Source organism: Dipodomys merriami, unplaced genomic scaffold, assembly GCF_024711535.1.
Source record: "Dipodomys merriami isolate MVZ:Mamm:240054 unplaced genomic scaffold, mDipMer1.0.p SCAF_3061, whole genome shotgun sequence".
Classification (NCBI taxonomy): domain Eukaryota; kingdom Metazoa; phylum Chordata; class Mammalia; order Rodentia; family Heteromyidae; genus Dipodomys; species Dipodomys merriami.
Genome location: NW_027204562.1, coordinates 6,418 through 11,628, shown reverse-complemented (window position 1 = coordinate 11,628; position 5,211 = coordinate 6,418). Strand labels below are relative to the sequence as shown.

At 48.5% G+C, this 5,211-nt stretch overlaps 1 long non-coding RNA gene across 1 annotated transcript; it reads left to right on the top strand.

The window, feature by feature from the left end:
- Nucleotides 1-2,024: 2,024 nt before the first annotated feature.
- LOC138840901 (uncharacterized) lies at nt 2,025-4,855 on the top strand. The gene is made up of 3 exons (XR_011376264.1): nt 2,025-2,102; nt 2,389-2,612; nt 4,706-4,855. It is a non-coding gene; the product is annotated as an uncharacterized lncRNA (long non-coding RNA).
- Nucleotides 4,856-5,211: the final 356 nt, after the last annotated feature.

The following is a 5,211-nucleotide window of genomic DNA, read 5'->3' as shown; positions in this document are numbered from 1 at the left end:
GCTCCCTTGCAATTAGATGTAGACCATGCTATGTGAAAAGGACAGTGTTATAATTTCTGTACAAGGATAGTCTCTGTAATAACCCGTGGTGCCCCAAAAATCAGCGGGGGCCAATAGTGTTGTCCCATGGTCCAGCCTGCTGGAAGGGGAGCGGCATCAAGATTCAAGCCTCACAACTCCACAGACCCAGCCCCTGGATAGAGCAGGGTATTGAGAGACTGATGTCACCACCCCAAGGGGCACTGGAGGGGCGTGCCATGGCTGGGACATGCCACTGAAAGGGGTGGAGCATGCCACCAAAAGGGGGAGGGGCATGCTCCTGGAGACATGCACATAGTGAGCTGCCTATTGGAATTGGACTTGGGCAGCTTGGGGGATGAGCACTAATGTCAGTTTGAAACCTGACTGTGGGACAGGGCTGCAGCCTATCTGGGTGTATATAGGCTGCATGCTCCAAGGCCAGGGAGGACGTTAGGGGGAAAACACATTGGGAGGGAGAAGGGAAGAGTCCGGAGGACAACTGGACTCCTGTGGAGAGGGGAGTCCAGAGGAGACCAGGTGTCCTGAAGAGAGGAGAGAAGGGAAAGACCAGGAGTCCTGAGGCAGGAACTGAGTGTGGAGGAAGGAGAGGAGTGGGAGTGGAGGGAGAGAGATGGCAGGAGGGGAAAGCCTGCTGCAGTAGGGCAGGGTAGGCTTGTGGAGGACAGGGCAAGCCTTGAGAGGCCATTTGGGGCTTCTCGAGGGGCCACTTGGGACCTCCTTGAGAGGTCCTTTGGGGCTTCTCGAGGAGCTATTCAGGGACTTTTTTTTTGTAGTCCTGTTGTGGGCCTGAGCTCTGGGCCTGGGCACTGTCCCTCAGCTCTTCAGCTCAAGGCTAGTGCTCGACCACTTGAGCCACAGTGCCACTTCCGGCTTTTTTCTTTTTGTGTATGTGGTGCTGAGGAATCGAACCCAGGGCCTCATGCATGCAAGGCAAGCACTCTACCACTGAGCGACCTTCCCAGCCCCCCGGCTATTCTTCTTTTTGCTTATATGGAGCTGCGGAATCGAACCCGGGTCTCAAGTATGCAAGGCAAGCGCTCTACCACTGAGCCACCTTCCCAGCCCTTCAGGGATTTCTTGAGGGGACATTTGGAACATCCTCCGGAGGTCACTCAGGACCTCCTGGAGGGACCTGTTGGGACCTCCTATGGAGGTCATTCGGGGCCTCCTCTGGAGGCCATTTGGGACCATCCTCTAGAGAGGCCTGTGGACAGTGGAGAGGTCTGCATGTGGGGGAAGAAGGGAAGAAAGGGAAAAGCCTTCCCCTTTGGAGGTTTGGAGCTTTGGAGATCTGAGGTTTGTAGGTTTGTGGACCGACTAATTTGTGGTTTGCAGACCAACCAATAAAGGTTGGAGTGTCAGGACTGCCTATTGGAGGTTTGGTGGTTGAGGCTGCTCTTGGTTCTGGGTATCTAACCCAGGACAAGGTAGTCTCAAGACACCTTTCTGGTGTAAATAGTGTAAATAAATTTCTTTTGTTCACTTCTCACTGTGCCTCCATGGATTGTCTCACTCTCTGGGGTTCATCAATACCCCACTGGGTGATGTCCTCACAGGGGTTTTCTTAGGATGCCCAACCCCGAAGATGAGGGCCACTGGCCAATGTCCTCATGGTTCCCACATGGCTGTCATGGTAGCAGTAAGAGCATCCTCCCATGTGCCCAGTGTTGTTGGCAACAGACTTCCTGGCCCAAGTACCTAACTGCCAGAGGGTGTGCACTGGGCTCTGATTGGTTCACTTCCTCACTGATGTCAATGGCCTGACTTGTGATTGGTCCATTTCCCCCGACATCACAGGGCATTGTGAGGCGTGCCCAGCAGGGTACATATGAGGCAGCTTCTCTCCAGCTTTTTCAGTTACAGCACTGGGAGCTTTTACTTGGTGACCCGCTAACCTAGAGCTACTTGGTTACTTTCATTGGGTGTGGGGGGGGTGGTGGTTGTGTTGTTTGGGTTTGGGGAATTCATTTACTCATCTGGGGGTTGTGTTTACTTTGTTAGTAGTTTACCTTCCGTTTCTTAAGATTTATTAGTTGTCAACTTCATTGAGATCATCTTAGGTAATTCTTAAGCTTGATCACTTGCCATCCCAGGGGCAAGATGTTAATGTACAACTTTAGTTCCTCCCCAAAGGAGGAGGAGATCACTGTCATTGGACAGTACAACTTGACAGAGATCATCGGTTATGGCAGCTGTGGCTATGTGAAGCTGGCCCATCACTGCCTCACAGACACCACAGTGGCAGTCAAAGTTCTCCCAAAGAACGATCTAAAAAGCCATGAGATAGAAAATGAAGTAGCCATTGTGAAGAGTGTATATCACCCACACATCATACTATTGTTCCAGGTGATGGAGGATGAAGACTGTGTGTACCTTGTCACTGAGCTGGACACTCGGGGCTATCTCTTGGGGTGGGGCAATAAATCCCCTTGCAGTCACCTATTAGAATATGAAGCCAAGAGATTGTTCAAGCAGATCACGAGTGATGTTCACTACATTCATGAGAACAGAATTGCACACTAGACCTGAAGGCCGACAACGTCCTATTGGATACCAATTGCAATGTCAAGGTCAGTGATTTTGTCATTAGCATCAGGGTGACAGGGAAGTTGCTAAAGGGGGGTTTGTGGAGCCTTGCTATTCCACCCCCTGAAATGTACCTACAGAACATGTTCAATGGGTACAAGGTGGACATTTGGGAACTTAGGCGTGCTTTTGTATATGATGACAATGGGAAAGTTCCCATTTGAGGGGAATAAAATGACTCAGATACGGAAACAAATCCTAGAGGCCAGGTACACCGGTCCCCTTTACCAACTGCAATGGGACATGATCTCCTTCCTAAACTGCTGACTGTGGGCTTCAATCTGAGGCCTGCTATTGAGGAGATAATGGAGCACTGATGGCTGACTCTAGGTGTGGGATTTGGCCTGCTTCCTGATGAGCCACTTTCCAGCAAGCTGGACCCCATTATTGTCACAGTCATGGGCAACATGGGGTACACCCTAGCTGGTATTGAAAGGACATTCCAGGACAGAGCATTCAATGAAGCCATGGGCACCTACCTGCTCATCCAAGAAAACTTGAAGGAGAATACCAGAAGTGTGGAATAAAAAACGATGCCTTTGGCTAGTCCACCATGCACACCTCCTGATGACAATCCCACCAGCCCTCTCCACGAAAAAGAGTCACTTTTTCTTCAGGATATAACACCTTCAGCTTGTCCTCAAAATTTCAGTTACCTCTTGAGAGCCCGAAGTGCCAGTCTGCCTGTCCTTCCACTCTACACCCTGCAGAGCTCCAGTTCCAGCTACATTTGGGGCCTAGATTCTTTTAGCTGGTCGGGCACACTAGACATTTTCCACCCAGTGAAGACAGTGGTTGGGAAGGAATTAACTATTGATTTGTAAGATTTCTCAATTCCTATTCTTTTATTTTTTTCCTTTTGTTTGTTGTGTGTATGTGTTTGTGAATGTGTGCTGCTACACCTCAGTGCTTTTTTTCTTATGCTCTATTTCCTTTGCCTTCTCTGTTCTCTCTCCACTTTTCTCACCTTCTCCCTGCCCCTGCCCACCATTTTTCTTCCTTTGTTTTCATTCCTCCCATAACTACTCCTATTCTACTTCTCCTGTTCCTCTTCTTGATGTTCTACTACTACCCTCTACCATTCCCTCTCACTCTCTCCCTGCCCTTGAATCTGTCTCTCTCTCCATCCACCTCCCTCACTCCTCCTCTCTCTGTGCACTTCTCCCTTTTTTCCCTCTTTCCCTTTCTCCCTCTCTGTCTTCCTCTTTTTTTCTTTCTCAGTTTTCATGGCTATGTCTGGTTCTCTCCTGCTTGAGTTACAGTTCAGGCTTGCATTTCTCTATTTCCTTGAAGATGGAGATTTCCCAGACTTGCTGTAAATGCAGTCTTCAAGGTGTCACCTTGGGAGATAGGTAGGATTACAGACAAGAGCCTACAGCATCAGGGAATGCAATTGGCTTTGTTAATCTGGTGTGGCAAAGGTTAGTTTCTCTATTTTGAAAGGGGATTTGTGTATTTATGTGAGGGACAGCTGTGTAAGAGTCACCTTACAATTGTTTGTGGAACCTGTTGCAACAAGGAGAAGTACAAGTTGTCATGTCCAAAACGAGCTTTACAACGTCGGTGTAGGGGGGGAGGGGGGGAAGGAGAAGGATTGGGATTGGGGGTTAGGGGGGAGGCTGGGAAGGGATGTGAAGGGTAAACAAAGGAGGAGGCTGCAATGCTTGGTAAGAAATGTATGCATTATCCTGCCCATGTAATTGTAACTCCTCTGTACAGTATGTTCACAAATAAAATTAAATTAAATTAAAAAAAATTGTTTGTGGAAGGAAGGGGTGATGGGTTGGTGTAAATGGACAGGGAAGGATGACATGTGCACTGTACAAGTACACTGAGAGGTGTCAGATTCTTAGTGGAGACTCTATGAGTCCCCAGAGAGGCCCCCTTTCCCAGAGCACCCAGCTTGTACATGGTGCATCTGTTTCCCAGTAAAGACTTTAGCAGAGCCCAATTTTTCTCCTTGGGGAATAAAGAATGCTATCAGAGCCAAGTTTAAATATTTGAACATTCTGAACATCAAGAGGCCATTTTTGGAATCACAAAGTGTATGATTTAAAATACATTCCCTTCTTTTCAGCTAGAGGTGATCAAGGAACAGGAGACCTGAGGAATCATGGAGATAAACTGGGATCTGTTTAAGGACATAGCCTGGATGGACTTTGGTTGTATATGGACCACACCCGTGGTTGGGTGGCCTGGGATGACTGCTTCCCCACAAGAACAAAATTCGGTAAGATGTGAGCCTTCACACTAGAATATTTGTATTGGTTCACCCAGGGCATTAGAATTGCACACAGAGGCAGTGCTGAGGATTGATATTGCCTTTGGGTGCCAAGTGTGTGATGGGGAGGAGTTGGGCAAACCTGGCCTTTTCTATGTGTACACTGGGTCAGGTGGCTGAACCCGCAGAGTAGACTAATGAGATTAGCAGTAAGAAGAGGGCTGGAGCTCCTGATAGATCAGTGGTAATGCTCAGGGGTATTTGGGAAGCAATGCTATTCTCAAAGAATGAGATGGGTTTCCTGTGAGAGAAGCAATAAGGGTCCAAATAGGCAAAGGATGCATAACTGGTTTAAGACAGGG